This window comes from Ranitomeya variabilis, chromosome 6 (assembly GCF_051348905.1).
Source record: "Ranitomeya variabilis isolate aRanVar5 chromosome 6, aRanVar5.hap1, whole genome shotgun sequence".
Classification (NCBI taxonomy): Eukaryota; Metazoa; Chordata; class Amphibia; order Anura; family Dendrobatidae; genus Ranitomeya; species Ranitomeya variabilis.
The window spans coordinates 218,309,251-218,321,663 of record NC_135237.1 but is presented as its reverse complement, the minus strand read 5'-3'; the positions used below and the strand labels follow the sequence as shown (position 1 = coordinate 218,321,663).

Here is a 12,413-nt window from a genome sequence, read left to right as displayed (position 1 = left end):
GAATTGATAGCGGACGCCATGTTGCATTTGAAGAGCCCCTGATGTGCCTAAACATTGGAAAACCCCCACAAGTGACCCCATTTTAAAAACTAGACCCTTCAAGGAACTTATCTAGCTGTGTGGTAAGCACTTTCAACCCCCAGGAGCTTCACAGAAGTTTAGAACGTAGAGCCGTGAAAATAAAAAATCACATTTTTTCCACAAAAATGATTTTTCAGCCACAATGTTTTTATTTTCACAAATGTAAAAGGAGAAAATGGACCACAAAAGTTGTTGTGCAAATTTTCATGAGTACGCCTGTTAGGGCTAGCGGAACGCACCGAGTAAATATAGATGTTATTATTGGTGCGTTCGCAGCCCGGGGTCCACCGTGCAGGAGGAACCTGCTGCTAGCAAAAGACGGCGCTATATGGCGGTTTAAGCGACTTCTGTTACTTCACAGAGTCGCACCGAAACAAGACGCTGTGCCCTGTTAACCCCACAGGAGTTCACAGCTAACTGCCGAGCTGAAGGCAGTCTGTGGTCACACACACATACAATCTCCTCACCGGAGAAGCCGGTATTCTAGGGGCTTATTTCAGCCGGGGCCCTAGATCCACACACACAATCTCCTCGCCGGAGGTGCCGGCATTCTAGGGGCTTATTTCAGCCGAGTCCCTGAACACAAAAAAATGTGACCACACTGGCGGATGCACAAAACAGATTCAATACTAGCGCATGGCTGTGCGGTCATGAGAACCTTAAATAGCTGCAGCAAGAACAGGAACTTCCTAGAAGGACCAATGAGAGGCTGCTACAGAGCCTGAGCACCTTCAGGACCTTCCTGGAGGACCAATGGATTTAGCTGCAGTATCTGAACATGTGACCATCAATCTCCACTGAGAGATCTTACTCTGGGCATGCTCAGAACAAGAAAAGCAGGACTTAGACCCAGAAGCGTCTGCTCGCCGCTGCCCAGTACTGGCTTTAATGGCAGAAGCTGGAAAAGCAGCAGTAACCCTTTGGACAGAGTCAGACTGAGCAAGACGCTGGGACCGACTTCTCCGCTGAGCAGGCTCCACTGCGGCTGGAGAAGGATGGGAAACCGCAGCGGAGATGGCTCAAGATTCCCCCTGTGCAGAGGCGGGATCTCGACCCCTAACATTACCTCCCCTCCTAGGGCCCCCCTCCTTGGACCTCGCTACATTCGAAGGCAGCAATGAGCTGCGGAGCTCGAATATGCTCAGCAGCCTCCCAGGACCTATCCTCAGGGCCATAACCCCTCCAATCCACCAAATAAAATTTTTTGCCACGTACCACCTTGCACCCCAAGACAGCATTCACCTCGTAATCATCGGAAGATGAACCCGATGTCCCGGCAGATGACCTGGAACACCGGGACATGAATACGGGCTTCAAGAGGGACACATGAAAGGTGCCGGTGATACCCAGGGGTGGCGGAAGGGTTAAACGGTAGACTACAGGGATAACCTGTTTGAGGACCTTGAAAGGACCCAAGTAGCGAGGTGCAAACTTAGTGGACTCAACTCGCAGCCTGATGTTACGGGCGGAGAGCCACACTAAATCGCCAGGAGCAAAGGTCGGAGCGGGGCGCCGATGTGTATCGGCGGATGACCTCATTCTCTCCTTGGAGGCCCGAATGGCATCCTGAGTGCGGTCCCAAATGTCCCGTGCCTCCACAGCCCAGTCTGCCACCCTGGAGTCGGCGGAAAACACGGGCATGGGCACAGGTACCCACGGATGCTGACCATAGTTAAGGAGGAATGGAGTCTGTCCAGTGGAGTCAGCTACAGCGTTGTTCAGTGCAAACTCTGCCCACGATAGCAAAGATGCCTAGTCATCCTGCCTGGCTGAGACAAAATGTCGCAGATATGTGACCAAGGTCTGGTTGGCCCTCTCTACCAACCCATTCGTCTCGGGATGATAGGCAGAAGAGATATTCAACTCAATGATGAGAAGATGACAAAGCTCTCTCCAGAACCGAGACGCAAACTGGGGACCCCGGTCACTGACAATTTTGTCCGGCATACCGTGTAGGTGGAAGATGTGTTTTATGAACAACGCTGCCAAGGCCCGTGCAGAAGGTAGCTGTGGAAGCGGCACCAAATGCACCATCTTAGAAAAATGATCGGTGATCACCCAAATGATGGTACAGCCACGAGACTTGGGCAAACCCACCACAAAGTCCATCCCGACCATCTCCCAGGGCCTGTCTGCCACCAGCAGGGGATATAATAACCCAGCTGGCCGTTGTCGAGAAGACTTATTTTGGGCGCAGGAGACACACGCCCGAATATAGTCTCTGACGTCACGGACCATATGTGGCCACCAGTACGTTCTCGCCAGCAGCTCAGATGTCCTTTTAGTCCCAAAGTGCCCACCCACTCTGGACGAATGAGCCCAAGAGAGACCCTCCGGTCGCAAATTTGCTGGCACGAAAGTCCTACCCGGGGGCACAGACTCAAGCGAAACCGGAGCCACAGTCCTCAGACTCTCAGAAGGGACAATAAGCTGAGGTTTCTCCTCTTCCTCCGCTGATGACACTACGGAGCGGGAGAGAGCATCGGCACGAATGTTCTTCTCCCCGGAGAGAAAATGGAGGGTGAAATGGAACCGGGAGAAGAACAGGGACCATCTGGCCTGTCGAGAATTTAGCCGCTGGGCAGTCTGAATATAGACCAAATTCTTGTGGTCGGTGAAAACTTGGAAGGGAAAATGAGCCCCTCCAAGAGATGTCTCCACTCTGAGAAGGCCAACTTCATAGCTAGCAACTCCCTGTCCCCGATGGAATAATTCCTCTCTGCCGGTGTGAAGGTCTTAGAGAAAAAGAAGCAGGGATGCTTCCGACCTTGAGCATCCTTTTGGAATAGGACTGCTCCAGCACCAACAGATGAGGCATCCACCTCCATTATGAAAGGTTTATCTACATCGGTGCGATGTAGAATGGGAGCGCTAGCAAAGTGGGACTTAATAGAGAGGAAGGCCTTGGAGACCTCTTCTGACCACAATTTGGGATTTGCTCCCTTTTTGGTGTGGGCAACCAAAGGAGCTACCAAAGTTGAGAAGTGGGGAATGAACTGGCGATAGTAGTTAATGAACCCCATAAAGCGCTGCACCGCTTTGAGAGAATGGGGTTCCTGTCAGTCCATCACAGCCTGTAGCTTGGCAGGATCCATAGCCAATCCTTGGGCCGAGATGATATAGCCCAGGAAAGGCAAAGACTCCTGCTCAAACACACACTTCTCCAACTTGGCATAGAGGGAATTTGCCCGTAGGAGGTTGAAGACTTTGCACACATCTCTCCGGTGGGAGTCTATATCTGGAGAGTAGATGAGAATATCATCCAGGTAGACTACCACCGAGGTGGAGAGCATATCCCGGAAGATATCATTTACAAAGTCTTGGAAAACAGCTGGGGCATTACAGAGCCCAAAGGGCATCACCAGATACTCATAGTGCCCATCCCTGGTGTTAAAAGCCGTCTTCCATTCGTCCCCCTCACGGATGCAAATCAGGTTGTAAGCACCACGCAGATCTAGTTTAGTAAACACTCTTGCTCCCCGAAGCCTGTCAAAAAGCTCAGATATCAGGGGCAGAGGGTACTTGTTCTTAACGGTGATGGCGTTAAGACCCCTGTAATCAATGCATGGACGTAATTCTCCATTCTTCTTCTGCACAAAGAAGAACCCAGCCCCTGCAGGTGACACAGACTTCCTAATGAATCCCCTTGCCAAATTCTCCTGGATGTACTGAGACATAGCCTCTGTCTCTGGGAGAGACAATGGGTAGACCCAATCCCGGGGAGGCTCAGCACCAGGCAAGAGGTCAATAGGACAGTCATAGGGGCGGTGAGGCGGAACAGTCTCCGCAGCCCTTTTGGAGAACACGTCCGCATAGGGCCAATATTGCTTGGGGAGAGAGGAGAGATCTGCGGGTACCTCAGTTGTAGCAACCTGAACGCATTCCCTCTGACATCTACCCCCACAAGATTTACTCCATCCCAAAATCCTGCCTGTGGACCACTCAATATGAGGAGAATGGTACCGTAGCCAAGTTAACCCTAACAGGACCTCATCAATTCCCTCAGGAATGATGAGCAGAGATATTATCTCCTGATGAGATGGCTACTTTGATAGAGTAAATGGGATGGTCTGGTGTGTAATCTGTGAGGGCAGTGTCGACCTATTCACCACTCGTACGGTCACTGGTTGGGCGAGCATCACCAGAGGTATTGCGTGTCGTTGGGCGAAGGCAGAAGACATAAAATTGCCCTCCGCCCCGGAGTCCACGCAAAGCTCTACCAAATGAGTGGATGGGCTAATGGTAATTGTCCCCTTAAAGGACAATTTGGAGGCAAACGTCGCCGTGTCTAGTGAACCTCCACCCACTACCACTAGACGCTGACGTTTCCCCGACCGCTGAGGACATCTGGTGGTAAAATGTCCTTACTGCCGGCAAACATGACAGACCCTAAGTGCACGAGCGGTCCGGGACTTAGGTCCCACTCGTGGCAACTCCATGGCCTCATGTGACTCGGTTGCCTGAACCGGAGATTCCAAAGGTTTGGCGAAGGTGGGAGCCAGCCGAAACCTCTGCCTACACTGGGCTCGCTCTAACCTCCGCTCGTGAAAACGGAGGTCAATACGAGTAGATACAGCTATTAACTCCTCCAGTGTGGCGGGAATCTCCCTAGTGGCCAGAGCGTCTTTAACATGGTCAGCCAGCCCCCTCCAAAATATAGGGATGAGGGCTTTATCCGACCACTCCAGCTCAGATGCTAAGGTGCGGAAGTGGACGGCAAAATGGCTGACCAAGGACGAGCCCTGAGTCAATGCCAACAGTTGGAGTGCCGTATCATGGGTGACTCAAGGTCCTAAAAAGACCTGTTTCAGAGTGCTCAGAAACAGAGGAGCACTCTGCACCACGCTCCCACAGCGGCGTAGCCCACTCCAACGCCCTGTCCGACAGGAGGGACATAATGAATCCCACCTTTGCCCGCTCTGTAGGGAAACGTGCAGCCAGAAGCTCGAGGTGTATTGAGCACTGACTCACGAAACCCCTACAAGATTTGCCATCATCAGAGAATTTTTCTGGCAGCGGGAGGCGAGATAGGGTCGGAACAGGAGTGGCAGTGGACAATGTTGCTGCAGCCACGCTAGCAGCCTGTACAGCTACTGCGGTAACATCCACAGCTGAGGTTGTGCGCTTGAGAGCCGCCAACCTACCCTCCAGCTGCTGGATGTACCGCAAAGATTGCTGTTTGTCTGCCATTGCTAGCCAGACCCTGGCGCTAGTATTATATTAGGGCAAGCGGAACGCACCGAGTAAATATAGATGTTATTATTGGTGCATTCGCAGCCTGGGGTCCACCGTGCAGGAGGAACCTGCTGCTAGCAAAAGACGGCACTATATGGCGGTTTAAGCGACCTCTGTTACTTCACAGAGTCGCACGGAAACAAGACGCTGTGCCCTGTTAACCCCACAGGAGTTCACAGCTAACTGCCGAGCTGAAGCAAGTCTGTGGTCACACACACATACAATCTCCTCACCGGAGAAGCCGGTATTCTAGGGGCTTATTTCAGCCGGGGCCCTAGATCCACACACACAATCTCCTCGCCGGAGGTGCCGGTATTCTAGGGGCTTATTTCAGCCGAGTCCCTGAACACACACATAAATGTGACCACACTGGCGGATGCACAAAACAGATTCAATACTAGCGCATGGCCGTGCGGTCATGAGAACCTTAAATAGCTGCAGCAAGAACCAGACCTTCCTAGAAGGACCAATGAGAGGCTGCTACAGAACCTGAGCACCTTCAGGACCTTCCTGGAGGACCAATGGATTTAGCTGCAGTATCTGAACATGTGACCCTTGATCTCCACTGAGAGATCTTACTCTGGGCATGCTCAAAACGAGAAAAGCAGGACTTAGTCCCAGAAGCGTCTGCTCGCTGCTGCCCAGTACAGGCTTTAACTTTAATGGCAGAAGCTGGAAAAGCAGCAGTAACCCTTTGGACAGAGTCACACTGAGCAAGACGCTGGGACCAACGTCTCCGCTGAGCAGGCTCCACTGCGGCTGGAGAAGGATGGGAGACCACAGCGGAGATGGCTCAAGATTCCCCCTGTGCAGAGGCGGGATCTCGACCCCTAACAACGCCGATACCCCATATGTGGGAGAAAACCACTGTTTGGGCGCACGGCAGGGCTCGGAATGGAAGTGACGTTTTGGATTTCAGATTTTGATGCAATGGTCTGCAGGCATCATGTGTTTGCAGAGCCCCTGATGTGCCTAAACAGTGGAAACGCCTCACATGTGACCCCACTTTGAAAACTAGACCCTTCAAGGAACTTATCTAGCTGTGTGGTGAGCACTTTGAACTGCCAGGTCATTCACCGAAGTTTAGAACGTAGAGCCATGAAAGTAAAAAAATCACATTTTTTTCCATAAAAATGATTTTTCAGCAATGATTTTTTTTTTATTTTCACAAGTGTAAAAGGAGAAAATGGACCACAAAGGTTGTTGTGCAATTTCGCATGAGTACACCGATACCCCATATGTGGGGGAAAACCACTGTTTGGGCGCACGGCAGGGCTCGGAATGGAAGGAGTGACGTTTTGGATGGCAGATTTTGATGGAATGGTCTGCAGGCATCATGTTGTGTTTACAGAGCCCCTGATGTGCGTAAACAGTGGAAATCTCTCACAAGTGACCCCAGTTTGGAATCTACACCCCTGAATGAATTTATCTAGAGGCATAGTTTTATAGTATTGATTATCATGCTTTTGTTTTACTGGTGTATGAATTTATAATGTGGTGTTATATGTAAGATGTGCGGGGTACATCAGATTTATAAAAATGTGTTGTGTCAACAGGTTATAAACAATTTTTATTAATTTGTGGACTTGTGGTATGCTCTGAAGCAATCCTTAATGCAAAGAGCAGGTTTCTCAGGGCAAGTTTCACAATGGTAAATTGTGTAATTCCCCTTGGAGCATACTCTGCACCGTTTTTGTGATCGGCCTGTCCTCGCTGTTTGGGGAACCTGTTGTTGACCTGGGACAATATGGGCACTATCAGATTCAGAAGTACTGGGACCCTCACCTACCTGAGTGCCAAACATTAGGGCCTTGATGACTACCTCCTGAAACTGAAGGAAGGTCCACGTATTGCCTGCAGATCGGAACAGCACAAAAGCATTGTACATTGCAATCTGTACAATGTGTACGGCCAATTTTGTGTACCATACTTTGGCTTTTCGCATGGCACTGTATGGTTGGAGGACCTGATCTGAAAGATCCACACCCCCCATGTACCAATTGTAATCCAAGATACAATCTGGCTTTGGGACTTGTGTTGTGGTCCCTCGAACAGTGACAAGGGTGCTGTTGTCACAGTGAATGGTGGTAAGGATAAGGACATCCCTTTTGTCCTCTTATAGTTAACCACCAGCATGTTGTCGCTGCATTGGGCTCTGCTTTCCCCTTTTCTCAGCATTTGCCCAATCAGCGGCTTAGGGAGGCCTCGCTGATTTTTTCGCACGGTGCCACATGCAGCTGTACCTCTGGCAGAGAGGACCTTGAAGAGTGGGACGCTGGTGTAAAAGTTATCAATGTAGAGGTGATAACCCTTATCCAGCAGTGGGTGCAGCAATTCCCACACAATTTTCCCACTTACCCCCAGGACGGGGGGGTATTCAGGGGGGTTAATTTGGGTGTCCTTCCCCTTGTAGACCCTAAATCTGTGGGTGTACCCTGAGGTACTCTCGCACAGTTTGTACAGCTTTATTCTGTACCTGGACCTCTTAGGCCGGCATCATACTAGCGAGTTTTACGGACGTATGAGAGGCGCAGAAAATACGGATTGCACACGGTACAATGATTCTCTATGGCCCAGCTCCTATCTGCCGTATTTTACGTATCCGTATTATACGGTCTTGTACGGCCATAGAAAATCGCAGCATGCTGCGTTTGTCAGCGTACTGCACAAAAAATACGCCAATGAAAGTCTATGGGGGCGAGAAAAATACGGATTACACACGGACCAGCAGTGTGACTTGCGAGAAATACGCCACACATCTCCAGGTGCCAGGAAATGTGCCAAGCCCTCAATCAGGAAGCTCAGACATGCTAATTAGCTGAAAAAGCCAGACAGACATCCTGGAAGTCTGGCGCTCGCCTCCACGGAGTTGCAAGCAGCATGGCAAGCATCATCAATGTCGATATGCTCTTCATCCTGGTCCAAGAAAGGCCTGAAATCTGGGACCAGCGGGATCCAAATTATTCAAACCGGGCCAGGAAAGAGGCAGCTTGGAGGACCATCTGTGGGATCCTATTCCCAGGCTATGCCCAACGGCCACGTGCGGAGCAGACACAACTTTGTAAGTACACTTATGTTGCGACATTAATTAACCTTGAAAAATGCTTTACCTACATGATTTCTTGCAGATTTTCTTTTGGCTTAGTGTGGTTTATTTTTTTAATTTTTGTTCCAAAAAAAAGATCATGAACATGAGAAAGGGTTTGCATACATAGATAATATAGATGTTGCGTTGGGTACTATTTTTGTTAACGACATACTGGTACAGAGGGGACTGAACCCTGTCCTTGTGTTGTTTCATTTTATTGTGTATAATGTATTTGTTGTTGTTAGCAATTTAAACTTTAGGGAAATCATTTAAGAAGGCATTTTATTAGCATGGTTAAAATATGATCAATCGATGCCAACTGTTTTAAGCAATGTGCAGAATGAGCTTATAGAATATTTGCTACCATGTCATTGCAGTGGATGATGTTATGACATGATGGCACAGCATCAGGGACCAACATCGGCGGGAAACGCAGCAGTGGGCAAGAAGTGGCTCAGCAGCAACCACCAAAAAAAGAAAGTACATATACTACAATCGACTTTCATTTTTGGATCCCAGTATGGATCTAAGACAGTAAGTAAAAACCTCACAACACAATTATTATTCTTATTTGTTATGGTTATAGCGCCAGTTATTCCATGGCGCTTTACATGTAAGGAGGGGTATACAGAATCCAAAAAAGGTAAATAATCTTAACCAATTCAAGTCAGAACTGGTACAGGAGGAGAGAGGACCCTGCCCGCAAAGCCTCACAATCTACAAGGGATGGGTGAGAATACAGTAGGCAAGGGTAGAGCTGGTCATGCAGTGGTTTGGTCGATAGTTGGTGAATGCAGGTTATATGCTTGTCGGAGGAGGTGGGTCTTCTGGCTCTTTTTGAATCTTTCAATGGTAGGCGAGAGTCTGATGTGTTGTGGTAGAGGGTTCCAGAGTAGGGGTGATACACAAGATAAATCTTGTATACGATTGTGTGATGAGGAGATACGAGGGGAGTAGAGAAGGAGATCTTGTGAGGATCGTAGGTTGCGTGTAGGTAATTACCGGGAGACGAGGTCACAGATGTCTAATAAACTTATGTTAGAAAATGACAACTCTTATTTTTTTGTTTTTTAACTAACAGAACACAGTCCAACCTCACTGAGAGGGAGACCGGGTCGGACTCGGAGGTTGTCATAGATCCGGTTGCTGTTGATGAAGAGGTGGCAGGCCCATCTTTGGCCTATTCTAGCTCCATCCTTCCTGGACCTTCGGCTTCTGCATCACAAGAGACAGCAACAAGTTTCCAAGATGCAGCACCAACAACATCAGCAGAACCTGATCTTGTAAGCCAGTAAGATCATGGACACAGCAGCAGCCCTACTCTACCACTGGTGTCCTCCCCACAGGCATCTGGGCCTTTACGTAGAGGCCACAGAAGGAAAGAGCTGCAAGCCACTAGGAGGGAAGTGGACACTGGGGTCCTCAATTATTTGGCCGGGTCAGCCACAGATGATGGTGAGGAGGCCTTTGCTCGCAGCCTGGCCTGGTACCTTCGTCCCCTTCCCCGTGAGGTGAGGCTACGTGTGAGAGGGTGTATTCAAATCCTGATTGATTTAAGCACCGCCCCAAATGACCCCTATGAGGTTTTTGAATTTATTGAGAGAAGGCAGCTTTCACCACAAACTCTTGCGCCTTCCACAAAATCAACAGGTGCATGGTCAATCAGGATTTGAAGCACCTCCTCCACGTGTGCCTACACCTCAACCCCTCCCAACCTAAAATCAACCGAGGCCAGCACCATACCATATGACAGCCTACAACCAACCTTCCCAATATGGCCACTTTTCCAGATCCAGTGCTGTAGGCTGGTCCCAACCTGGGTTTGGACGACATGGCCATTTTGGGGGTGGGTATGAGTCCAGCCAATATGTTCATCAGCATGAGGGACAGAGACAAATCCCTTATGGCCAATACCCAACTGGCCAATATGATCAAGGCCTGTATTTTGATCCACCACACACAGCAGCCACACAGGCTGAAGGACAATTGGCCCAACAAAGGCCACCTGAGCAGGACCCTGAGCTGCCGCCATCACCTCCTCCAACTTACAGAAATCTGTAACCCAAAATTATTTTTGTTTACATTTTTTACGCGTAACCATGTTTTGGTTACCTTTGTGCTGTAATTGCAGTTTGTTCTGTTGTGGTTTAAAAAAAATAACAAAACAAACAAAAAAAACATATGAAACAAATATGGTTGAAAGTTTACTACAAAAGGCTTTTGCCCTAAGTAAAAAATGTTGTCAAAAGCCAATTGACGTTTGTGGGACAATCATTCTTATATCACACACATATGCTCTGTTCATAAGCATCTGGTAATTAATAATTAAGTAAGTACAACCCACAGAGTACAGTTTGTGTATGAAAACAATTTTTTATGGTGCTAATATTTTTTGAAAAAAAGGAAATCACAACTGAGAAACAGCATAATCTTGCCAGGGAGTAGCACCCTGAGGAGAAACAAAATAATTTGTGAAAATATCTCTCACTTTGATTCCAGAAAGGGGAGGGCGCAGAGGAGGGCCATGTTGTGTAGGGCTACTCACATTGGGCAACATTTCTTCACCAACAAGAGATGAGGGGCTATCATGAAGTCTAGTAAAATTGTGCAAAACAACACACGCTTTTATAACTTCATTAATAGTAGCCTCACTCAGCTGAATGGCAGACTGGAGAAGACGCCATTTGGCACACAGAATACCAAAGGCACACTCCACCAGTCTACGCGCCCTGGAAAGCCTCAAATTAAAAACACGCCGCCGGTGATCCAGGTTGCGCCTGGGATAAGGCCTCATGACATTCCTTGTCAATTGGAAGGCCTCATCTCCCACAAGAACATATGGCACTGCTTGAGCATTGGAGCCTGGGAGTTGTGGTGGTGGGAGGTCTAACTGGTTTTCACGTAGCCACCGACCCATAATGGACGAATTGAAGACCCTTGAGTCTCCTGTTCGCCCATGGGCCCCAATGTCTACAATTATAAACCTGTAGTTACTGTCAACTACAGCTGTCATGTTCTCAATGGCAAGAGAACATAGCATCAGCATATATAGAAACTAGCTCTTGGAAGATGGGAACTGAGCTGACCATGAACTAAACCTAACGCACAACTAGCAGTGGCCGGGTAGCATGCCTACGTTGATTCTAGATGCCCAGCACCAGCCGGAGGACTAAATAATGCTAGCAGAGGAAAATATTAGTCCTAGCTCACCTCTAGAGAAATACCCCGAAAGGAGACAGAGGCCCCCCACATGTATTGGCGGTGAATTAAGATGAAATAACAAAACGTAGTATGAAAATAGTTTTAGCAAATTTGAGGTCCACTTACTACATAGCAGAAGACAGAAAGGACACTTTCATGGTCAGCTGAAAACCCTATCAAAACACCATCCAGAAATTACTTTAAAACTCTGGCATTAACTCATAACACCAGAGTGGCAATTCCTGTTCACAAGAGCTTTCCAGACACAGTAACGAAACTACAGCTGTGAACTGGAACAAAAATGCAAAAACAAACATGGACAAGAGTCCAACTTATCTAGTAGTTGTCTAGGAGCAGGAACAAGCACAGAGAGGCTTCTGATAACATTGTTGACCGGCAAGCAACTAACAGAGCAGCAAGGTTATATAGCGACTCCCACATCTTGATGGGAACAGGTGAACAGAGAAGATGAAGACACCAGTTCAATTCCACCAGTAGCCACCGGGGGAGCCCAGAATCCAAATTCACAACAGTACCCCCCCCTCAAGGAGGGGGCACCGAACCCTCACCAGAACCACCAGGGCGATCAGGATGGGCCCTATGAAAGGCACGAACCAGATCAGAGGCATGAACATCAGATGCATTCACCCAAGAATTATCCTCCTGGCCGTATCCCTTCCACTTGACCAGATACTGGAGTCTCCGTCTGGAAACACGAGAGTCTAAGATTTTCTCCACAACGTACTCCAACTCACCCTCAACCAACACCGGAGCAGGAGGCTCAACGGAAGGCACAACCGGTACCTCA

The 12,413-nt window shown here is 48.7% G+C and overlaps 1 protein-coding gene and 1 long non-coding RNA gene across 6 annotated transcripts in view; one reads left to right on the top strand and one right to left on the bottom strand.

The window, feature by feature from the left end:
- The window catches only part of LOC143782227 (uncharacterized), a 70,654-nt gene extending 60,198 nt beyond the window's left edge, over nt 1-10,456 (top strand). The window contains exons 2-3 of the long non-coding RNA XR_013216897.1: nt 8,782-8,938; nt 9,486-10,456. This is a non-coding gene — a long non-coding RNA (uncharacterized LOC143782227). The remainder of the gene's footprint in view (nt 1-8,781; nt 8,939-9,485) is intronic.
- Nucleotides 1-12,413, bottom strand: part of MTRR (5-methyltetrahydrofolate-homocysteine methyltransferase reductase) — a 1,305,783-nt gene that overhangs the window by 227,071 nt on the left and 1,066,299 nt on the right. The window lies entirely within an intron of this gene.